The sequence below is a fragment of the Anolis carolinensis genome, unplaced genomic scaffold (assembly GCF_035594765.1).
Source record: "Anolis carolinensis isolate JA03-04 unplaced genomic scaffold, rAnoCar3.1.pri scaffold_10, whole genome shotgun sequence".
In the NCBI taxonomy this organism is placed as follows: domain Eukaryota; kingdom Metazoa; phylum Chordata; class Lepidosauria; order Squamata; family Dactyloidae; genus Anolis; species Anolis carolinensis.
The window spans coordinates 20,995,878-21,021,798 of NW_026943821.1; positions in this window are offsets into that span (position 1 = coordinate 20,995,878).

Genomic DNA, 25,921 nt, shown 5'->3' on the forward strand with positions numbered 1-25,921 from the left:
CGAAGGTGGAAGACGTGAGGGGGTGGGAAGCCCCCAAAACACGGAAGCAGCTGCAATCCTTCCTAGGGTTCGCAAACTTCTATAGAACATTTATCAAGGACTTTGCGCGCCTCACTTTGCCATTAACGGATTTGTTAAAAACTAAAGGCAGGGGAGAAACAGCCAAAGTGAAGGCCCCAGGGGCCAAACTGACATGGACAATAGAATGCCAGGAAGCTTTCGAAGCCCTTAAAAAGCGTTTTACTGAGGAACCTGTCCTACAGCACCCTGATATGTCTAAGGCCTTTGTACTACATTGCGATGCGTCAGACCGGGCATATGGGGCAGTTCTGCTGCAGAAAGACGAGGGGGGGAACCTGAAGCCATGTGGCTATCTGTCAAAAAAGTTTAGCGATACAGAAAAAAACTGGCCGATTTGGGAGAGAGAAGCCTTAGCGATTCTAAAAGCACTAGAGTGCTGGAGACACTTTCTGGAAGGAAGTGGAACACCGTTTGAGGTGTGGACTGATCATAGAAATTTACAGTATCTAAGATCCCCTCGTAAACTATCAGCGAAGCAAATTAGATGGGCCCAATATTTCAGCCGTTTTGATTTCAGACTCAGATTCTTCCAGGGGAAACATAACATACTCGCTGACGCTCTCTCTCGGATGCCTCAGCACGGGGGAGGAATTCAGGAATCTGAAGGGAGCCTGTTCCTAGATAAGCAGTGGGGCCTGGCAGTACTAACTCGAGCACAAGCGGCCAAAGAAAACAAACGTACTGCCATTTCCACGGGGGGGAGGAGAAATATGGGAGGAAGAGTTGAAGCGAGCGTATGGAATGGACAAATGGTTACAAACTAACAAAGAAAAGGGAGAATTGTGTGGGGATTTGGTGTTTGTAAATAAGAAATTGTATATTCCTGAATGTTTAAGACGAGAAATGTTAAGGAAGTGCCACGATAACAAGGGTGCGGGTCATCTAGGCCCCACCAGGACTATTAAACTGTTGGCCAAACAATGCTGGTGGCCCGGAATGAGGAAAGACGCCAGGGGGTACGTCACGCAGTGTGAATTATGTGCAGAGGGAAAAACACCACCGGGGAAGCCCCAGGGGCTATTGCAGAAGGTGGTGGAGCCCATGAGGCCATGGGAATGCGTGGCCATGGATTTTGTAGGCGAACTACCCCCCAGCAGAGGCCACAGATACATTTGGACAATATTGGACCTATTCTCAAAACAGGCACACTTTGTGGCCCTGCCAAAACTCCCCTCAGCTGAAAAACTTGCTGATTTGTATGTGAAGCATGTATATCGCCTACATGGGTGTCCCGACAAAATAATTAGCGACCGGGGAGTCCAATTTACTGCAAAATTTTGGGGAAAATTCTTACAGCTGTTAGGAGCAGAAAGGAACCTGAGCTCGGCTTTTCATCCCGCAACCAACGGGGGAGTCGAACGCACCCAACAAACACTGTGCCAATTCTTGAGGATGTACACCAATTATAGACAGGATGATTGGGCGGACCTTCTACCGTTTGCTGAGATGGCTTTTAACGGGGCCGTGCATTCGGCCACAGGTCGTGCCCCATTCGAAATAGTATACGGACAGGAGGTGGCACCTTTCCCCAGGCTACCCGAGTGGAAGGAAGGAGAGGCCCAGACAGACAAGGAATGGCCGGCCAAAATTAAGCAAGGGTGGCAGACCGTGGTGGAGGCATTGCGGGAAACACAAAAGAAGTACAAGCTCTTTGCAGATCGTAGGCGCCGAGAGGGGGACAAATTGGGCGAAGGGGATCTGGTTTGGCTGAGCACAAAAAACCTGAAATTGGGGTTCCCATCTAAAAAATTGGCTCCACGCTATATAGGGCCGTTCAGGGTAGCAAAAAGAATAAACGAAGTGACCTATGAGCTGAGGCTACCCAAGGACCTAGGAAAGGTACACCCGGTATTCCATTGCAGCCTGTTAAAAAAGTATAAAGGAACTCTGGACAGCGGAGAACAATAGTTGTATTTAATCTTTTCCTTCCAGGACGAAGGGGAGGAGGACGCCATGTCAGAACCCTGCTACTAGAGCCTGGATGTGGCTCTGAGTTTCAGGGTCACTGACATTGATAAGACACCTGCGGCTCAGGACTCGGAGAAGAAACGGCTGCTGGACTTGGCGGGGAATTTGCGCGGGGTTTTGCTGAGCGGGAAGAGACTTTTCAAATGAGGGGGAGGGTATATAAAGGATGGTTGGCCGGAGCCTCCCATTCTTGGCTTTTTTGATGTTCATGTTTCCTACAGTAAAAGTTTCTGGTGATATCACAGAGAGTCTCGTGTGTTCATTCAGGAGCGGCTGTGGTGAGCTGACACACTTGTGTCTGGACACTCCCCAGTTCCAGCCACACATCAAGGTCAACACAGCTTCCCAGCAATTAACTCTTTCCAGACTATAGTACACTCTGGATGATGCAATCAGTATGCAATACTGGCAAGACACAAATTTCATTTAAACACTATCCATACACAAATCCCACATTAACAAGTTCCATTAATCTTAGTCCAAAGACACTCTGGAGGATGTATCATTAAGACCCCAGTGGTGATGCAGGAGAGGTCAAAAGATAGGAAGAGGAAAGAAGGAAGGAAGGAAGGAAGGAAGGAAGGAAGGAAGGAAGGAAGGAAGGAAAGAAGGAAGACAGGCAGAGATTAGATGATTTCCCTTTCATTGGCGATTCCATTGGAGGTTGGAAGAACATGTATTCTGGATGCTTCAACCATGGATTTAAAATCCTAGAATCCTAGAATCCCAGTTGGAAGAAGACCCAAGGGCCATCTAGTCCAGTCCCATTTTACCATGCAGGAAAACACAACCCAAGCACTCCTGATTGATAACAATTCGGCCTCTGTTCCTCCAAAGAAAGAGACTCTGCTGGACTTCCAGGAAGCATAGAGTTGGAAGAGTGATCCATCCCAAACCCATTCTTCAATGCAGGAACACACAATCCAAGCCCTCCTAGCCCATAGCTATCTAGTTTTTTGTTTGGAAACCTCAAGAGAAGGAGACTCCACCAGACTTCAGGTCAAAACCATAGTCTTACCATTAGAAGGTTCTTCCTAATATTCAGGTGGAATCTTTTTTCTTGGAATTTGTATCCATGTATCCATTGTGTCCTGGCCTCTGGAGCAACAGGAAGCAAGTCAGCTGCATCTTCAACATGATGTCCTTTCATATCATGTCCTCTCTCATCCTTCTCTTCTCCAGGCCAAACCTATTCAGCTCCCTAAGCTGCTCTTCAGAGGGATGCATGGTTTTGAGACCTTAGACCATTTTGGCCACCCTTCTTTTGAGACTTTCCAGCTTGTCAATATCCTTCCTGAATTTTGGTGGCCAAAAATGGACACTATTATTCCAGCTGAGGTCCTGGGATGTCCTTCTTTGCATAGGGGTTGAACTAGATGACACTTAGGATTCTCTCCAATGAACAGCAACTCAGTGGCTTCCAAGGCTGGCTGGATATATCTTATTAAGATTTGGAGAAATTTACCTTCTCGGCCAAGGTAACAAAAGCCATGGATTTGTTTGCCAAGTGCCTTCTTGGATTGAAAACCATCTGCTGTATAATAGACAAATGCTGTACTATGAATCAGAGCAAACATGCCTTGTAATGTGGAAACGACCACAACAGACAGTGCAAAAGAGCATCATGTATATTAGGATCTGAAAATTGGCCGTCAAGGCATGTGGCGGTACATCATACGGGAGCCAATTATATGGGCAATAACAATCTTGCTACACATGTCATCCGGCCATAATGGATGGAAGAGCCATGCACGGAGCCAAAGATAAATATAATGATCCAATTACAATATCAGTCATCTATGCTAGGGAAAAAAATCCATGATGGTGAGTCCAAAAGTTTTCTGAGTTCCAGAGTGAATAATGGTTGGGTTGAAAATGAACATCAAGCCATCTCATATTGAATCATGAATTGTCGCACCTCAGACTAGTTCACCTTGCTGTAGACACCAGGCAGCACACAGAAGATAGTCTTTTGTAATTTTATTGAGCAAAAGCAGAAGATATAGTATCAAAGCAGGCAGAAATATAGTTCTAAAAGTAGTTGCAAAATAGAGTCAGTAAGTCCAATAATCCATAGACAAGAAGAAATAGTCCAATCCCAAAGATACACAAATCCAAAGGTTACAAGGATTCACGAACGAGAATACATCCAAAGCAGGAGTAGCATGAAGACCTAGACCATCCACCCAGATGAGGCGAGAATTTGCTTTGACAAAGATTTGCCCTTCAACACACTGTTTTAAAAGCAACCCAAAAATGCATTCTTTTTCCGTTCACTAGCCTCCCTTTTCCCAGCTAATCTAAGACTTTGCTGTGGCATTCCTTTCCATTGTAAATGATCAGCCCGAGAGAGCAATGGGCCTTCAGATTCGCCCTGACCGTCAAGGCCAAACTCCTCATTATCATTATCTTGCACCTGAACCTGAGACAGATCAAGCTCATTACTTCCCATGGGAATGTTTCCTTGGTTCTCATCCGTGACAGGCTGCATCTGGAACTCATCAACAGGCTGCACTTCTGAACCAGCCTGTGTCTGAATTCCATAATTCCCCACAGCATCATCCTGAAACTCCTCATGAATCCCATCATCAGACATCTGCATCTGTAATCCAAAATCCCCTTCCTCATCTTCACTCTGGAACTGCTGTTGAGTCACAACATGAATTTCCCAAGCTTTGGGTGAGGCACACATTTCATCTTCTTTGAAGGGTTAAACCAACAAGATGGGAGTCAAACGTCCAGAAGAAGATAACCAGCAATGGAGAACTGTAAGGAAACCAAGCTCTATGAAGAACGATTGAGGATATTTAGCCTAAGGATAACAGAGAAGCATTATCATGGTCATGCTGACAAATCTCAAGGGACATCATGTGGAAAATGAGCCCTCCTCAAATATCTAAAGGTCTGTGGCATAGAAGAGGGAGTAAATTTTTCTCTGTCCAGAAGATAGATTTTGGACCATAAGATCCAAATTACAGGGAAGGATATTCCAACTAAACCTAAGGAACAATTTCCGAAAGGCAAGAAATGATTGACAGTGGACTCTCCTTCTTTGGAAGTCTTTCAACAGAGGTTGGAGGGTCATCTTTCAGGAGTGCATTAGTTGTATGGTTTGATGATGAAAAAGAGATTCAATTGTGGAATCAATTATCTTGGAAGGTGGTGGATGTTCTTGTTGGAGGTTGGATGGCTAGCTGTTTATAATGCTTTAATTCAGTGATTCTCAAACTGGCGTCTCCAGATGTTTTTGGCCTTCAACTCCCAGAAATCCTAACAACTGGTAAACTGGCTGGGATTACTAGGGGTTGTAGGCCCAAAACATCTGGGACCTCAAGCTGAGAACCATTGTTTTAGTTGGAGGTTGGATGAGCAACTGTCTATAATTCCTTTCCTGGTTCAAGGCTAGACTAGATGACTTTGTGAATCCTTTCCATCAACTGTGATTTCATGAAATGGACACTCCCTTTCTTCTCCTTTTTTATTGCCTTCACCTCTTCAGAAGCTTGGGCCATATATCCTTTGTAGGACATCTTGATCTGGATCAAGACACCCTTGAATGTTACCGGCAACACTATTCCCTTCTATAGGTGTGCGCTTGCCGCTTACTATCACTTAATGAGCATTCTGTTGACTCTGCTCCTTTCATGCAGATAAAATTGATAAGGTCCTGAGCTTTTATTAGAAACAGACCCACGCAAAACAAACACCCGTCGGTTCTGATGATCCATGTTTCGTTTCTCTTTTCCCTCAGTGCTAAAGCATGAGGAGAGCTGCAAGCAGACAAATCACGCCAAACGGCTGGATCCGAAAATGCAATTGAAATTCTAGCTTCCTCGCCTCCTCTCCGGGTCAGAATGTATCATCTTCTCCTTAACTTGATGGCTCCTGCTGGGCTTCAGCCAGACAACCAACCAACCATCCTTTCCTCCCGAACACGCCATCGCATTTTATATTTCCTTCTCTCCCAACACTTTATTACCAGCAGAAACCCAGCTGTGGTTATATACTGAGGATGATCCAATCTTCCGCTCTCAATTCTGTTTGGCAGCCCCCTAGCGTGCATCTACACTGCAGGATTGATGCAGTTTAACAACGTATTAACTGCCATGGTTCAAGGCTATGGACTCCTGGGAGGTGTAGTTTAGCCTTCTCTGGCAAAGAGAAGGCTAAAGCTGATACCTCACCAAACTACAGCTCCCATGGCTATTATTCTACAGTGTAGATGCAGTGTGAGAATCTTTTAACATGCACTGTAGAATTAATGCGGTTTGAACCCATATTAACTGCCATGGCTCAATGCTATGAAATCCCAGGATTTGTAGTTTCTCTCCTCTTTGGCAGAGAAGACTCAACACCTTGACTGTACTTATACTGTATAAGACTCTTCTATTTATTTATTTACAGTATTTATATTCCGCCCTTCTCACCCCGAAGGGGACTCAGGGCGGATTACAATGAACACATATATGGCAAACATTCAATGCCAACAGACAAATAACATACAGTATAGACAGACACAGAGGCATTTAACATTTTTTTCCAGCTTCACGATTCCGGCCACAGGGGGAGCTGTTGCTTCACTGTCCAGTAGTGGCTGTACTTCCTCATTCCATTCCTCGTGTTTTGCTGGCAGTTTTATGATGTTGTAAATTAGTTAAATTAGCCTCCCGTACCTAAATTTCCCTAATTGGCAGGTGCAATTGTCTTTCGGGGCTGCATAGTTCAACAGCAAGCTGGGCTATTTAATGGTCGGGGGCTTAACCCGACCTGGGCTTCGAACTCATGACCTCTCGGTCAGTAGTGATTTATTGCAGCTGGTTACTAGCCAGCTGCACCACAGCCCAAAATGTTTTATGTTAATATATTGGCTTCATAGTCCCCGTCCCCTAATCAAGGTTGTTGTGTTATTTCTTGTATTATCTAATAGTATAGTTTTTATCTTATTTTAATATTATGTTTTTGTGGTTACGTAATGTACTTGTTGTTTTTATGTTTGGAAACCACCCTGAGTCCCTTCTTGGAGATAGGGCGGTATATAAATAAAGTTTTATTATTATTTATTATTGACAAACAGAAGCTCCCAGGATTCTAAGGCCATTAAAAGAGTCTCAAACTGGATTAAGTCTATAGTGTAGATATACAACAAGAGGAGGGTAAGTAACCATTTGGGCCAGTACTATTGATTTCAATGCAAAACTGTTTGGGACTTATAGTTGAATTTAGACAGAGTCGTGTCCGACTCTGGAGGTCGGTGCTCATCTCCATTTCTAAGCTGAAGAACCAGCATTGTCCGTAGCCACCTCAAAGGTCATGTGGCTGGCATGACTGCCCTCCAGAGCGGTACCTATTGATCTACTCACATTTGCATGTTTTCGAACTGCTAGATTGGCAGAAGCTGGGGCTAACAGCGGGTGCTCATCCTGCTCCCTGCACCACACACACACACACACAAAGGAGACTGAACTAATCGCTATTAGGAAAAATCATCAATTGCTATTGCATTAACTTTGTCTCTGATTCCAGGCTTTCCTTTTTTTGGGAGGCAAAAAAGTGGGGGAAACAGCTTTCATTTTTGAATATATTTTAGCCGGAGATGGAATCTGATCACATATGAAGATAAAAGATGAATGCCGTGTCAGTTCTTTTATAGCCGGAATATTTTCAAATGAGATTGTATTTGAAGAAATGCCTGCAATTGAGCAGACAAATGAAAAACGAAGCCCTTTTTTGGAAAACAGATTGTTAAATAATAACGGACATATTTTATGTAGTTTTTTTCCCCTGCCTGCAATCGTTCGTCAGAAGTGGCTCGTGGATTGGACAAAATGGACAATATAGTGCCTTTATGTCCATGGTGGAAGCAGGGAAATGTTTGCAGATCTCTAGGGATGCATTTATACTGTAGAGTTAATGCAGTTTGACACCACTTTGGCTGCCTTGGCTCAATGCTATGGAAATCATGGGAGCTGTAGTTTGGTGAGGCAGCAGTGCTTTTTGACAAAGAAAGCTAAGTAAAAGTAAAGGTTTTTCCCTCTAGTTTTGTCCAAATCTGGGGGTTGGTGCTCATCTCCATTTCTAAGCCAAAGAGCCGGCGTTGTCCATAGACACCTCCAAGGTCATGTGGCTGGCATGACTGTATGAAGTGCCGTTACCTTCCCGCTGGAGCAGTACCTATTGATCTACTCACATAGATAGACTCACATAGATACCTCCAAGGTCCTGTGGCTGGCATGACTGCATGAAGTGCCGTTACCTTCCCGCTGGAGCGGTACCTATTGATCTACTCACATTTGCATGCTAGGTTGACGGAAGCTGGGGCTAACAGCGAGAGCTCACTCTGCTCCCCAGATTAGAACCGCCAACCTGTCAGTCAGCAAGTTCAACAGCTCAGCGGTTTAATCTGCTGCACCACTGTGGGCTTCTGGAGAAGGCTAACAACTACAGTAGAGTCTCACTTATCCAACATAAATGGGCCGGCAGAACGTTGGATAAGCGAATATGTTGGATAATAAGGAGAGATTAAGAAGAAGCCTATTAAACATCAAATTAGGTTATGATTTTACAAATTAACAAATTGGACAGAAAAAGTAGTTCAATACGCAGTAATGCTATGTAGTAATTACTGTATTTACGAATTTAGCACCAAAATATCATGATGCATTGAAAACATTGACTACAAAAATGTGTTAGATAATCCAGAATGTTGGATATGTGAATGTTGGATAAGTGAGACTCTACTGTATCTATATATATATAAAAGGGTAATGAAATTTCAGCCTAGGACAAAACAACAAAACGACACATCCCAGAAACACTAAACTTGGCAGCACAACCCCTCATCCATGCCTCTACGTTCATACAACAAAAAGAAAAGAAAAATAAAGTCCTAATTAGAGGGAGAGGAATAATTGTTTTTATCCAATTGCTGCCAGTTAGAACGCTGAGCTCCGCCCACTTGGTCTCCTAGCAACCCACTCAGCCCAGGGGCAGGCAGTGTTAGGCCTCACTTAGGCCTCTTCCACACTGCCTATAAGATACAGATTATCAGATTGTAACTGGATTATATGGCAGTGTAGACTCAAGGCCCTTCCACACAGCTATATAACCCATTTATAATCTTATATTATCTCCTTTGAACTGGATTATCTTGACTCCACACTCATCCAACATAAACGAGCTGGCAGAATGTTGGATAAGCGAATATGTTGGATAATAAGGAGGGATGAAGGAAAAGCCTATTAAACATCAAATTAGGTTATGATTTTACAAATTAAGCACCAAAACATCATGTTATACAACAAATTTGACAGAAAAAGTACCGTGTTTCCCCGAAAATAAGACAGTGTCTTAGATTAATTTTTGCTCCCAAAGATGCACTAGGTCTTATTTTCAGGGGATGTCTTATTTTTCCATGAAGAAGAATTCACATTTATTATTGAACAAAAAAATGAACATTTTATATATACTGTACGGTAGTTGTCATCACAAACCAGCATAACCAAACAAACTGTGAATCCTATCAAGAATTTCTTGTTACTACCAATATTTCCATGTACGTACTCTATGGTATGTACATTTACCAATCCTGCATGCTCTGGTGTTCTGTTCGGCGGGCATGCTTCCAAACAAAAACTTTGCTAGGTCTTACTTTCAGGGGAGGCCTTATATTTAGCAATTCAGCAAAACCTCTACTAGGTCTTATTTTCTGGGGATGTCTTATTTTAGGGGAAACAGGGTAGTTCAATATGCAGTAATGCTATGTAGTAATTACTGTATTTACAAATTTGGCACCAAAATATCACGATGTATTGAAAACATTGACTACAAAAATGTGTTGGATAATCCAGAACGCTGGATAAGCGAATGTTGGATAAGCGAGACTCTACTGTAATCCACTTCAGTGTGCATTTTATACAATTGTGTAGAAGGGGCCTCATATAATCCAGTTCTAAGCAGATAATATAAGATACTTTATTTCCCATACCACCATACTTCGCCACAGCAACGCGTGGCCGGGCACAGCTAGTATTATATAAAACTACACTCCCATTGAGCCATGGCAGTTAAAGTGGGGTCAAACTGCCTTAATTCGACTGTGTAGTTGCACCTTCTGTTTGTATTTCCTTGCAAAAAATATCCATGTTGCATTCCTCCAGCTGTCGGAAAACAGCATCCGTTGCATTTTTAATGCTGCCCATTTTGCAGGCCGGAAAAGGGCACGTGTCTTCAACAAGCCTCAAACTAAAACATCCTTGCGGTTTGCATCAAGGAGAATTTTTTACAGGGCTTTCTCATTTACTGTGTCAGGAACAAAGAAGCTCAGATTCCCAATGCATGCTCCATACTCCATCCCTCCTATGTGAGCGCATATGGGCCTTCTAGTTTCCTATTGACATATAGTGACCTTATGAATTTTTCAGAGGGTTTTCTAAGGCAAGGAAGGCTTAGATGTTGTTTTTGCCCATTCCTTCCTATGCAACATTGCCTACAGAACCAAGTATTCATTGACAGTCCCTCTGTTCTTGTGAAAAACTATTCCTTTTGGACTGCCGTTCCCAGTATCCCCAGTTTAGTTGATCTGGGAGAGACGAAGCCTGCTTCCCAATGAGTGTCTTGGAGAGAAGTGACTATTTGGGTGCCATAAAGAGAGCTCGTTTTGGGGCAAAATAAAAGAGTCTCATTCGCAAAGAGGAAGTACATTTATATGCAAATGGTGTTATTTCTGTCTTGAAAAGTGTCATTAATACATTTTTTCCCCAGCAATCTGAGCAAATCAATGGCAATTATACGTGGGGTTTTATTTTTTTATTTTTTTCCACAGAGAGCCATTAGCTGATTTTTGTTGGAGAGAAGGGAAATATCAGGAAGGTTTTTTTGTTGGAACTATGAACCTTTTTCAAAAGCAAAGGCCTGTCAGAGTCCCATCAAAGGAAAAAGGAATAAGGACTTGGGTACCCGGGTTATTTGAAAAAGACCATTTTTAATTGTACAAAGTGCATAAAATTGTGGGAGAACTACAACTCACATCATGCCAGGTTAACCCCGAAAAACTCCATCGGTACTTAAAGTTTGTTATGCTGGGCAAGTTTTCTCTAGATGCATCATCGATGGGGTTCAGTTTGCTCTATGGCTGTAGGGTAAACTACAACTCCCACTATGGTGAGTCAGTCCCCCCAAACCCCTCCCAGTAGGCTGAGTTAGTCATGGGGAATCTGTGTGCCAAATTTGGACCAGGTCCATCATCGGTGGAATCATAGAATCATAGAATAGTAGAGTTGGAAGAGACCTCATGGGCCATCCAGTCCAACCCCCTGCTAAGAAGCAGGAAATGGCATTCAAAGCACCCCCAACAGATGGCCATCCAGCCTCTGCTTAAAAGCCTCCAAAGAAGGAGCCTCTACCACGGCCCGGGGGAGAGAGTTCCAGTATCGAACAGCTCTCACAGTGAGGAAGTTCTTCCTGATGTTCAGGTGGAATCTCCTTTCCTGTAGTTTGAAGCCATTGTTCCGTGTCCTAGTCTGCAGGTCAGCAGAAAACAATCTTGCTCCCTCCTCCCTATGACTTCCCTTCACGTATTTGTACATGGCTATCATGTCTCCTCTCAGCCTTCTCTTCTGCAGGCTAAACATGCCCAGCTCTTTAAGCCGCTCCTCATAGGGCTTGTTCTCCAGACCCTTGATCATTTTAGTCACCCTCCTCTGGACGCTTTCCAGTTTGTCAACATCTCCCTTCAACTGCGGTGCCCAAAATTGGACACAGTCTTCCAGGTGTGGTCTGACCAAGGCAGAATAGAGGGGAGCAGGACTTCCCTGGATCTAGACGCTATTCCCCTATTGATGCAGGCCAGAATCCCGTTGGCTTTTTTAGCTGCCGCATCACATTGTTGGCTCCCCCATTCTGTATCTTTGATTTCCATTTTTTCTGCCGAAGTGAAGTATCTTGCATTTGTCCCTGTTGAACTTCATTTTGTTAGTTTCGGCCCATCTCTCTAGTCTGTCAAGATCGTTTTGAATTCTGCTCCTGTCTTCTGGAGTGTTAATTATCCCTCCCAGTTTGGTGTCGTCTGCAAACTTGATGATCGTGCCTTCTAACCCTTCGTCTAAGTCGTTAATAAAGATGTTGAACAGAACCGGGCCCAGGACGGAGCCCTGCTGATGGCACTCCACTCGTGACTTCTTCCCAAGATGAAGACGATGCATTGGTGAGCACCCTTTGGGTTCGTTCGCTTAGCCAATTACAGATCCATCTAACCGTAGTTTTGTCTAGCCCACATTTTACTAGTTTGTTTGCCAGAAGGTCGTGGGGGACTTTGTCGAAGGCCTTACTGAAATCCAGGTCACAGTTTCCCTGGTTGTGGGTGAACTGCAACTCCCAGAAAGGAAGGTCAGACCACCCCTCCCTCCCCCCCCCCCCCAGTAATCAAATTTCAGCATATCAGGTATATGTGCAAGTTTGGTCCATATCCATCGGTGTTTGCATTCACAGTTGCTCTCTGGATGTAGGTGAACTACAACTCTCCCAAATCAAGATGAATTTTCCCCAAAGACGTCCAGTATTTTTTGCTAGTCATGGAGGCTCTGTGTGCCAAGTGAGTTCCAGGTCCATCTTTGGTGGAGTTCAGAGTGCTCATTGATTGCAGGTGAACTACAAATTCCAGTACCTACAGCGCAAATAAATCATGGTGAATTCTACCCAAACCTCTCCAGTATGTTCAGTTGCTGATCAATTCCTCTGTTTGCTGTGTACCATAGAAAAGAATAGGAAAGGGTTATGGGAGAGGCAGTGGGCAGGGTTATGCAAATTCTACACCAATGTAGAGAGTCAGAAACACTGGGATGTCTGTGGTGGAGGAAAAACCGAAAATCTAGGATGAAATTGTCCCTGTATGAAAGCCTTTATTTGGATGATATGGTGTTTGTGAAGGGCATTGTCAGGGTTTTTGGACATGTTTACGGTGCTCGCTATAACCTGTAATGTCATTGGAGGGAGAGCCATTGGTGTCTCCTGAGTAGCGGGAGCCATAGCGTTTTGTGGGAGTGGGAACTTGTCTGTGTAAGTGGACACTCCAGATGCATACACATATACATATTTTAATTTTTATTATATGTATGTATGTATAGATGGATGGATGGATAGATAGATGGTTAGATGGGTGGATGGGTGGATGGATGGATAGGTGGATGGATGGATGGATGGATGGATAGATAGATAGATAGATGGATAGATGGGTGGATAGGTGGATGGATGGATGGATGGATGGATGGATGGATGGATGGATGGATGGCTGGATGGCTGGATGGTTGGATAGGTGGATAGATGGATGGATGGATGGATGGATGGATGGATGGATGGATGGATGGATGGATGGATGGATGGATGGATAGATAGATAGATGGATAGATGGGTGGATAGGTGGATGGATGGCTGGCTGGATGGCTGGATAGGTGGATAGATGGATGGATGGATGGATGGATGGATGGATGGATGGATAGATAGATAGATAGGTTACGAATGTCCAGTTTGTGAATTACAAGTTTCACTCAGTGCACTTTGCCCAGTCCATTGTATGATTTTATTGCTGTGTTTTATTATGTGTTTTATAATGACTGTGATTTTATTTTATGCCTTTTAATTTTATTTGTGTGTTTTTTGTATTTGATACCACTGTATGCTTGCTTTATATCTGTGAGCCGCCCTGAGTCCCTCTGGGGAGATGGTGGCAAGGTATAAAAAATAAAATTATTATTATTATTATTATTATTATTATTATTATTATTATTATTATTATTATTGATTTGAATAATAATAATAATAATAATAATAATAATAATAATAATAATAATAATAACAACTACTTTATTTTTATACCCCGCCTCTATCTCCCCAAAGGGGACTCAGGGCGGCTTACATGGGGCCAAGCCCAAATAAAAACAATAGCAATATACTATTGAACACTAACAACCATATTACTCAATCAAAGTTACAATCAAAATACAATCAAGGAAAAAAAGGAGAACGAGAGAGAAAGAAAAAGACATATACAGTAGAGTCTCACTTATCCAACACTCACGTATCCAACGTTCTGGATTATCCAACTCATTTTTGTAGTCAATGTTTTCAATATATCGTGATATTTTGGTGCTAAATTCATAAATATAGTAATTACTACATAGCATTACTGCGTATTGAACTACTTTTTCTGCCAAATTTGTTGTCTAACATGATGTTTTGGTGCTTCATTTGTAAAATCATAACCTAATTTGATGTTTAGTAGGCTTTTCCTTAATGCCTCCTTAATATCCAACATATTCGCTTATCCAACATTCTGCCGGCCCGTTTATGTTGGATAAGTGAGACTCTACTGTAATGAAAACACCGACGGGCTCCGATCCCTCAGTGTTGACTGTAAGAAGTGAAAAAAAAAATTGAAAATATTATTCTATCATTACAGATCCAGCTAAATAATCCTCCCAAAATTACTAATAACCTCATCACAGACAATGGCATCGTTAGATTTCTTATTGCTCAAAAGCAAAATCCATAAACGGTTCCCAGTCATAAAGAAACAATTGGCTTATCCTTCAAAACCCGCACTAATACGGCAATTTGGCCTCGCTCAGCAACATTCGCGATCCATTCTTCTTCCATCCAGTCCGTTTCCAAGTTTTGAGCAGACAAAATAATTATCGACATGGAAGAAATCGTGAATATTTACCGAGAAGGCTAAAGACCTTGCAAAATCTACAACTTCCATGATTTCGTAGTATTGAACTATGGTAATTAAAGTGGTATCAAACTGTATTCGTTCTACAGGTATGGGCAAATTTCAGCCCTCCAGATATTTTGGACTACAACTTCCAGAATTCCTAACAGCCTCAGGTCCCTTCCTTTTGCCCCTCAGCCGCTTAAGCGGCTGAGGGGCAAAAGGAAGGGACCTGAGGCTGTTAGGAATTCTGGGAGTTGTAGTCCAAAATATCTAGAGGGCTGAAATTTGCCCATACCTGTTGTAGATGCATCCTTGGTGTCCGTACAAGTTTCCATTTCCTTGGATATGGAAAACAGAATAGATATTTTGGCTTAGGATAGCCAGGAAGGGTTGCGAAATCACGGAGACGCCAAGCCACCCAAAAAGGATGAAAGAAGTCCATGCAAACCAGTTCCGTTTCCTCCAATCTCGACATCTTACACTTCCTCGGCGGAGCGTCTCGTTTGACCTTGTCGCTGCTTGTCACGGTCGACTTCAAGCCGTTTCTACGAGTCCTTTGCATCCGCCTCGGCAGAGGAAAATCGCTTTGATTTCCAAAGGATTTCCTCCGAAGGAGCAATTCTTTTGAGGACGACACCATTATCTTCCCAAGATTAACTATCCTTCCCAAACGTCACCAAGGGAGCCTTTTCGGGGGAGCCCCATTTAAGCACCGGGAGGGTCAGGAGGCCGCCGGCTCATTTCAATTAACGCTCTCTAAAGACTCCACGTTTTCTCTTTTGCAGATGAAACCTCTCCAAGCAGGGACCTATTCCCCTCCTGCATGCCTTCCCTTCTTTGAAGATATCAAAAAGAGTCGCTTGTAGTGCTCTCAGGGGTCGGAAAGCACTGCAGAGTAAAGATAAGGCTGAATTGCTGGAGGGATGGTAGGAAATGACGGACAGCTGCCAGTCAAAGGAAGATGGAGGTCCAGTTTGAAAGCCTTCTGTGCCTTTCGCAGCCTTCTTTCACTGGCAGTGACTGAGGGGCTTCCTTGTCCTATGGCAGGTGTCCCCAAACTAAGGCCCGTGGCCCGGATGCGGCCCTCCAAGGTCATTTACCTGGACCCTGTCCTAAACTTTAGACTTAGGGTTGACCTAAGTCTACGTGGTCTTTGGAGGTCTCTTTGCTTACTCATGGCCTTATGAGATCATCTAGATGGCCTTTGAAAGTCTCTTTGCTTAGCTACAGCCTTATGAGACCATCTAGATGGCTTTTGGAGGTCATTTTCCTTACCTATGGTCCTATGAGAGTGTCTAGATTTGGCCCCTTTCCTTACCTATGGTTTTATAAAATTGTCTAGATGGGGACCCCCTTTGGGGACCCCTTTCCGTTCAGTCAGTATGCCAAGTTTGGTCCAGATCTGTCATTGGCTGGGTTCAGTGGTGTTTGGATGCAGGTGAACTACAACTCCCAAAATAAAGGCCCCTTCCCACAAACACCTGCAGTATGTTCAGTTGATCATGGTTTTATGAAATTGTCTATATGGCCTTTGGGGGCCCCTTTCCTTACTTATGATCTTAAGAAACCATCTAGATGGTCTTTGAGGTCCTTTTCCTTATTTATGGTCTTCTGATGGCCTGATGAGATCATCTAGATGGCCTTTGAGGGTCCCTTTCCTTACCTATGGTCTTATGAGACAATCTAGATAGTCTTTGGTGGTCCCGTTCCTTATCTATGGTCCTCTGATGGCCTGAAGAGATCATCTAGATGGCCTTTGAAAGTCCTTTTCCTTACCTATGGTCTTATGAGATCGTCTAGATCAGGGGTCGGATGTGGCCCTCCAAGGTCATTTACTTGGCCCCTGTCCTAAACTTTGGACTTTGTTGTTGTTTATTCTTTCAGTTGTTTCCGACTCTTTGTGACCTTAGCATTGACCTCATCCTGGATTGCTCTTCTAAAGTTTTGCAAGAAGCACACCTTTCCTGTCCCAAAAAATGGTCGCCATAACCTTCCTTGCAAGCATTTGCAAAACAGAAGAGTGATCCAGGACGAGCGTGGGGGAAAGTTGAGTGCATGCACATGCGCACCTGTGGGAAGGGACGCCCACCTAGTTGAGGACGCAAGCCAAGCGGCAAAGTTTGGCGGGGAAGGACTTTCCAAACTCTTTTATCGCTATGGGAAGTGCCTAGATTTCAATGGGGACTATGTCGAGAAGTGGTATTTGGGTCTGGCTTTCAACTGCATATGGTAAATGTTTTCTCCTATACTTTGTTCATTTTTAATTCGAAAACGTAATCTACTTTCTGGATAGCCCTCGTATATATGATTCGTAAAATAATAACAATGTTCATGTGACACACCTACACAATAGAGCCGGCACACTAATGTGTCGAGACACACAGTTTGGAAAGCTCTGGTCTACGGGACTGTAGGATCTCGAAAACAGCCTTAGTAGACACATGTAACCTAAAGGTAGCAATGTGCCCAGCCCCTCTCATTTCTAAGGACATCATTCTGCTATTTTGGGGGTCGTTATTTAGTGGAATAGTGTGCATGCTGGTTCCTTGGCTCATAGGCTACACTTTGCTACGCTTATTATAAAGGATATTTTGAATCAAAAGGTTCACACAGAAAACTTGTTATTCAGTTGCGACCTTAGGGCCTGCGTATCTTGCATGACTCATGCATTTGTATGTCCCTAACAGAATTATGGCATTATTCTGGAAACTGGTTTTAGCTGTATTTATGTCTAACAGGTTAGAGATGCATCACAACAGGTGGTTAGGGCAAGCTTCTCCCTACATCCCAAGGCTGGGTTAAACATGCGATGGTTTTATGGAGAAGTAAACAGCCTAAAGACACTAGATTCCACCTGATCTTGGAAGCTATGCAGGGTCGGTATGGATTAACATTTGGCTGGAAGACCACTAATGAATCACTGGTGATGGTGGAAGGAACTGAGAAGACCATCTCTGAGGATTCCTTGCTTAAGAAAACCCTATGAAACTCATAGGGTTGTCATATGGCAACTTGAAGGCACATACACATGCCAAATGCCCAAGGTTTAACCGTAATGAAGACTAAACTTAGCATCAGTGAAGGCACTAAATTAGGGGTCCCCAAACTAAGGCCCGGGAGCCGGATGCGGCCCTCCAAGGTCCTTTACCTGGCCCCCACCCTCAGTTTTATAATATAGTATAATATGTTTATATCAGTTTCAATAATATAATATATTGTAGGTAAAGGTATGGGTTTTCCCCTGACGGTAAGTCCAGTCGTGACCGACTCTGGGGGTTGGTGCTCATCTCCATTTCTAAGCCAAAGAGCCGTCGTTGTCTGTAGACACCTCCAAGGTCATGTGGCCACTGGCATGACTGCATGAAATGGGGTTACCTTCCCGCCGGAGCGGTACCTATTGATCTACTCACATTTGCATGTTTTCGAACTGCTAGGTTTGAAATATGTTGTATATGCATATAATATTGATAAAAATATTATAATGTTATACAATATAATACTAATAATAATACCATATAATAATATTAATTATATGTTATATATTACATATAATATTACAGTATGGTGGTATAGTTCAATATAGTAATATATAATGCTAATATTGCACTATGCTAATAATATAATATTATGTACGTACATACAGCTGCTCTGAGTCCCCTTTGGGATAAGAAGGGTGGGATATAAATATAGTAAATAAATGTAGTAAATAAATAAATAAATAATTTTAGACTTAGGCTCGGCCAAAGTCTGAAATGACTTGAAGGCACACAACAGCAACAATCCTAATTGACTTGACTATCTCATTGGCTAGTAGGAGGCCTGCACTTTCCATTGAAATCCTGATAGGTTTATGTTGGTTAAAATTGTTTTCATTTTTAAATATTGCATTGTTCTTTCATTGTTGTTGTTTTGCACTACAAATTAGACATATGCAGTGTGCATAGGAATTTGTTCATATTTTTTTTCAAATGATAATTCGGCCCCTCAACAGTCTAAAGGATTGTGAACCGGCCCTCTGCTTTAAAAGTTTGAGGACCCCTGCACTAGATGAAGCATTGGGCTAAATTTAGCATCAGATAAAACTTTGCCCCGGTGCCAAGGTGTATTAAAGCACTGAGCTGCTGAACTTGCAGACCGAAAGGACCCAGGTTCAAATCCCGGGAGCGGAGTGAGTGCCCACTGTTATCTCCAGCTTCTGTCAACCTAGCAGTAGTAGTAGATCAATAGGTATGGCTCCGGCGGGTAGGTAACGGCATTCCATGCCGTCATGCCGGCCACATGACCTTGGAGGTGTCTACGGACAACACCGGCTCTTCGGCTTAGAAATGGAGATGAGCACCACCCCTGAGTCAGACATGACTGGACTTAACGTCAGGGGAAACGTTTTACCTAAAACTACAAAGGCTTCTGTGTGTTGGCATAAGAGTCTAACAAGGAAAGCATCATGGAACAAATAGTTCATGACATCCGAATGCTTCCCTTGCAATGCTCTTCTGATTTCCACGACACTGCTGCCAATGAAAGCTTTGTCGGCAACTTCAAATTTGGGGTTCCTAAACTCTTGGACCTCTTTTCCAGTTCTGGAGCTCAGCTCTGTGCCAGGTGTAGCAGTAAACAGACATCTCCCCTGAGCATATGCAGAAGGCATTCTCTCTGTCTCCGAATGACGGTGACGGACCTCCCACCCCGGTTCCAAGGATAATGGAGCCGTGACGCCTCTCGCTTTGGAAATTAAAACCCGTCGGCCTACGCATAATTGTTTAATCAATTTTGTGATGTGTGTATTATTGTAATCAAGTTTGCTTTCATCTTTTGCTCAGCTGGAAGGTCATAGCAATCAATTTCTACATTTTTTAATATCCTAAATGCAGCAAAACAAAAAGATGGAAATGTAAACACGGCGGTGCGGCTGATCCGGTCCAGGCGCCCGGCGTGCCCGACATAAATTAAGCCTGTGGAGGGTCATTGGAACAACATGGAACATGTTATTGAGAGAGGTTAATGGGTATGTCTGTGTTATCCTCAGTTGAGGGGAGAGGACACAGATGTTGTGATGATCTCAAGGCATCTTCTTGTGTTGAATCTGCTCCCCAGGACCTGCTGGGGCATCTCACACCTTATCACTGCTACCCCACTTGTGAAATTTGGGGATAATCCATTTTGCCAAAATCCAGGAACAATTTGCGGTAGTTACTGGTGACTGACACTGAACGTGATTTTTCCAAGCTCTGCAAGAACAGTCTTTCTAGGCTTAACAATGGATAGTTGATGTCCTCCAACATTGTCAAGCTCTGGTTCCTGAATGGTGATCGTCTCCTTTTGTTTGGTCTTTTTAAAATAGGGAAATTACAAGGAAATTAACCAGGAGGGAAAGTCATCGAGAGATGCTATCCATCAACATAAAGCCCTTGATGCATATATAATCCAAGGATGCTCCCATTTCTTTTTCAGGAGTTGTCTGAAAATGTTTAGGGCAACTGAACTAAGTGCAAGAAGAGCCTTGAGAAGGTTGTCCATCACAAGAGCAGAGCCATAGCAACCTAAGAAGATCCATGATGGATTAGCATGAAGGTCAAACTTCTTGTCCCATGCAAGTCACATGTGTGACAATACCTCCTGGCCTGAATCTCATTCATTGTTCCAATAAAGCAGTCACATTAAATCGACCGTGGATCAACATTTCTGCAAATGTCACTGAATCAATGGTTTGATTCTAGTTTGGAGTGATGTTGGTGGTCTTCAAGTCATTTCTAACTTATGGTGACCCTAAGGTGGATCTATCATATGGCACAATGTATCGTTGAAGGCTTTTATGGCCAGAATCACTGGGTTGCTGTGAGTCTTTTGGGCTGTATTGGTCATGTTGCAGAAGCTTTCTCTCTTGATGTTTCGTACACATCTGTGGCAAGCATCCTCAGAGGTTGTGAGACATTGGCACAGTGTCTTCACTCAATTAATTCAGAAGGAGGCAGACACTGCTTTCCTATTTATTTATTTATTTATTTCCATCAATTCTACCCCGCCTTTCTCACCCGAAGGGACTCAAGGCAGCTTACAAAACTGGCAATTAATGCTGATACACCATAGTACAAAAAGTAAAACATTAAAACAGTTAAAACAGTTATAATATACAATATAAGGTAAAGGTTTCCCCTGACGTTAAGCCCAGACGTGTTCGACTCTGGGGGTTGGTGCTCATCTCCATTTCTAAGCCGAAGAGCCGGCGTTGTTCATAGACACCTCCAAGGTCATGTGGCTGGCCTGGCAGCATGGAACGACGTTACCTTCCCTCCGAAGTGGTACCTATTGATCTACTCACATTTGCATGTTTTCGAACTGCTAGGTTGGCAGAAGCTGGAGCTAACAGCGGGTCTCACTCTGCTCCCCGGATTTGAACCTGGGACCTTTCAGTCTGCAAGTTCAGCAGCTCAGCATTTTAACACACTGAGCCATCGGAGGCTCCTAATATATACAATATACAATATACAAACAGTGCAAAATGCTTATGCCATTCGTCCGCCAGACCTTGTACAAAAACTGTATTCCAGACGGATATAATGTGACAACACCTAGGTCACTAAGTAATCTTCCATGACAAAGCAAGGATTTGAACCTTAGTCTCCTGGAATCTTAGGCCAACACTCAAATCACTTTACTAGACTATCTGGATCAATAGGAGAAGTATTCATCTTCTATTGCCTGGCAACTGATATATATCCTGTATCCAAACTGCAAAGATATGAGTAGCAGTCATAGTGGGCAATGGTTTCCATTTTAGTGGGGAGATGGACCTAGGTTTTTATTAAGATTTTTAAGCAATCCAACCCCATCCTCAAAATAGATCCAGCACCTTGGACACCTACTTTGGAGCTTTTTTTTTTTTTTCGTGTCAGGAGCAACCGGAGTTGCTTCTGGAGTGAGAGAATTGGCCGTCTGCAAGGACGTTGCCCAGGGGACGCCCGGATGTTTTGATGTTTTTACCATCCTTGTGGGAGGCTTCTCTCGTGTCCCCGCATGGAGCTGGAGCTGATAGAGGGAGCTCATCGACACTCTCCCCAGGTGGGATTCGAACCTGGCAGCTTTCAGGTCAGCAACCCAACCTTGAAGTCACTTAGTCCACTACGCCATCTGGGAGCTCAAACCCAGGGTAGCTCCTGGGTTTTATCAGTATATTTTCTATGTGATTTTTATGAGTTGTTTTTATTGTTGATGGATCTGTTTTATTGCTATGTTTTTATATTGTTGATGTCCGAGCTTGGCCCCATGTAAGCTGCCCTGAGTCCCTTCGGGGAGATGGGGCGGGGTATAAAAATAAAATTATTATTATTATTATTATTATTATTATTATTATTATTATTATTATTATTATTATTATCATTATTATTATCATTTTATTATAACACAGCAAACAAGATAGATATGCTGGATTTCATATCACAAAATCACAAGTCGAACACTTCCCAAGTGTCTAGGACTGTGTGATGTATTTTCGGATGATGCGTGCAGATCCCAGTAGGGTGGCCTTTTGCAGTTGGCAGATCGTAATTTTGTCAATGTCTATTGTTTCCAAATGCCGGCTGAGATCTTTTGGCACGGCACCCAGTGTGCCCATCACCACTGGGACCACCTGCACTGGTTTCTGCCAGAGTCTTTGAAGTTCAATCTTGAGGTCCTGATAGCGGCTGAGTTTTTCCTGTTGTTTTTCGTCAATGCGACTGTCACCTGGGATGGCAACATCAATGATCCAAACCTTTTTCTTTTCCACAACTGTGATGTCTGGTGTGTTGTGTTCCAGAACTTTGTCAGTCTGGATTCGGAAGTCCCACAGTATCCTTGCGTGCTCATTTTCCAATACTTTTGCAGGTTTGTGATCCCACCAATTCTTTGCTGCTGGGAGGTGGTATTTGAGGCATAAGTTCCAATGAATCATTTGGGCCACATAGTTGTGCCTCTGTTTGTAGTCTGTCTGTGCAATTTTCTTACAGCAGCTGAGGATATGATCAATGGTTTCGTCGGTTTCCTTGCACAGTCTGCATTTTGGGTCATCAGCTGATTTTTCGCTCTTGGCCTTAATTGCCTTTGTTCTGATGTCTTGCTCCTGGGCTGCAAGGATCAGGCCTTCTGTCTCCTTCTTCAGGGTCCCATTCGTGAGCCAGAGCCAGGTCTTCTCCTTATCAGCTTTTCCTTCAATTTTGTCAAGGAACTTTCCATGCAATGTTTTGTTGTGCCAGCTGTCAGCTCTAGTTTGTAGTGTGGCTTTCTTGTACTGGTATTTTGTCTGCTGTGCTTTGAGGAGTTCCTGATTTTTTACTTCAATCAAAGCAAGTTCTTCACTTTGCTTTAATTATTATTATTATTATTATTATTATTATTATTATTATTATAGTTCCACCACTCTATTTATATGACACAGCCACCAGCCATTAGTGGTTTTCTATGGGGCAATGCAACATCACGATCTCACTCGAAAAGGAATGCATCTAGAATTGGGATCGTCATCCTGACGGATGGGAATGCATTCAGGCCTGAATCACAGGATGAGTCACCTAAGACCTCCCTTCTTTTGCAGCCCATCAGCCTGCGGGGCCCGAATTCATATCTCGCACAACAGGGTCAGTAGCTGTAAAGCCTTTCTGGATAATTTCTCCTGGCAGCATTGAGCGCAAGACACTTCTAATCTCTGCAGCCAGCGCCTGTGTGTTAACTCGCCTGTGTTGGATTTCTCTTTCTTCGAGCGGCCGGGCTTAACCGTGGTAAGAATGGAGGGGTTTATGTGCCGTGTACATTTTTCATTCCTCCTGGTGCTAACAATGGGCAGCTTTCTCATTAGGCACCTCCATGTCTAATCCCTTTCTTTCTGGAAGCCATGCTTAGGAGAGAAAAGCCGGAGTCAGAGTCCTCCATGAAAGGACGCCTTTCTCATCTTCTGAGGCTTGATGTGTATCTGTTTGAGCATGCCTTTCTGTATGCATAATAAACGAGATGCTTGTATCTTTAATTGTTCTCATTCTGTTATTGTAAACAGCCTTGAAGCCATAAGGAAGGATTTTTTTTGAAAAGGATAAACAGATCAATGTGGAAGCTGGAGAATCTCTAAACGGGTGATGCTACGGAGGCTCTATGGAGACGCTGCCCTTCCAACCAAAGGATTTCTTAAGATGAGAAGCAATGATCCCTCCATTTTTTATCACCCAGTGTAGAGGTGAAATAAAGCTTTATTCAAAATGGTGCTTTTTAAAAGAGAGCTAGTCTTCATGACCTTTGGTGACGGGTAGTCAAGTTCTTCAACAGAAAGGTGGAAACCATGAAAATGAACAAAATATGGCTACCAGTATTTTAAAAAAACTCAAAAATCAGAACAGTAAATAAGAAGCAACACTCTGAAAACAGAGGAGTTCCAGACATGAATCAACCAAGGGCAGCTAACGACTCTGAACAAAGGATGCCCCCAGGCAGGAGGAAGCCAGGAGATGAAGCTATTCAATGCTAATCAAAGTGATTAACTACAACATTCACACTGGCCTCCAACTGACAAGAGTTCTTCTCTCACCCTGGACTTTCCACAGATATATGTAAACCTTCCTTTCTTAGTTTCTCCATATACCTCACAACCTCTGAGGATGCCTGCCATAGATGTGGGCAAAGCATCAGGAGAGAATACTTCTGGAACATGGCCATACAGCCCAGAAAACATACAACAACACCAAGTTCTTCATTGTCCAAAATAGGTTGTTTTTGTATCACGTCAGGCTCAAATCCAGCCTTTATAGGAGCTCACCAAGGTTCTGAACTCCTTTAAATAGGTTCAGCAGATTGGAGAGCCCCTTCAAAATGTGAAATGAATTCACTGTCCTCACTTTTATGGTTGTCACTTGACATCGGTGGTCCAAAAGCGGTCTTGGATTATCTTTCAGCCTTACCAAGATCAAGAACTTGGTAACATAAACTTTAATCGACTACTTTCTCAGATGCCTGGAGTGATCAGGCTGACTGTGTGAATAACTACAGAAAGGCAAAACTTTTGGGTATGGTGATGACATGACAGGTTCATTTTTAATCATAGATGCCCCCAATGAACATCAGTGAAAACATCACCATATAAAGATACTGATCCAGACCAACATGACTATGTTATTGAATTTTGGTCCTAAATGGACCATTGTAGTTGCCATAACTTCCAGAATCCAAAGACTTACACACAAGAGTTGGATTAGAAGGCATCTCTGGCTCAAGAGGACTCTCACCCTGAATCTGAGGACCTGGTGGCTCAAGCAACAGGACATGATGGTCCTTGAGAAGTCACCTTCATCCTTGAAGTCCAATGACAAGGGAAGGAAAATTTGATGGGACTCACCTGTGAAATAGATGCCTGGTGTCCATTCACAGCCACCTAACAGCTGTGAAAAATCATATCACCAGAAATGTCCTTCTAATATTCAGTCTATCTTTGTTGTTTGCAACCATTCAGTCCTTGGTGAATGCAACCATTCAACCTCTTCAATGGCATTGCTTGTTGTGACTCAGCAGCAGTTCCAGAGTGAAGATGAAGAAGGGGATTTTGGTTTACAGATGCAGGTGTCAGATGATGGGATGCAAGATGAATTTCAGGATGATGCTGTGGGGAATTATGGAATTCAGACACAGGCTGGTTCAGAATTACAGCCTGTTGATGAACTCCAGATGCAGCCTGTCACAGATGAGAACCAAGGAAACATTCCCATGGGAAATAATGAGCTTGATCTGTCTCAGGCTCAGGTTCAGGTGCGGGATAAGGGTAATGGGGAGTTTGGCCTTGACGGTCAGGGCGAGTCTGAAGGCCCGTTGCTCTCTCGGGCTGATCGTTTACAATGGAAAGGAATGCCACGGCGAAGTCTTAGATTAGCTGGGAAAAGGGAGGCCCGTGAAGGGAAAAAGAGTGCATTTTTGGGTTGCTTTTAAAACAGTGTGTTGAACGGCAAATCTTTGTCAAAGCAAATTCTCGCTTCATCAGGGTGGATGGTCTATGTCTTCATGCTACTCCTGCTTTGGATATACTCCTGTTTGGGATTCCTTGTAACCTTTGGATTATTGTATTTTTGGAAATGGACTCTTGCTTCTTGTCTATGGATTATTGGATTTATTGACTCTATTTTGCAACTACCTTTAGAACCATATTTCTGTCTGCTT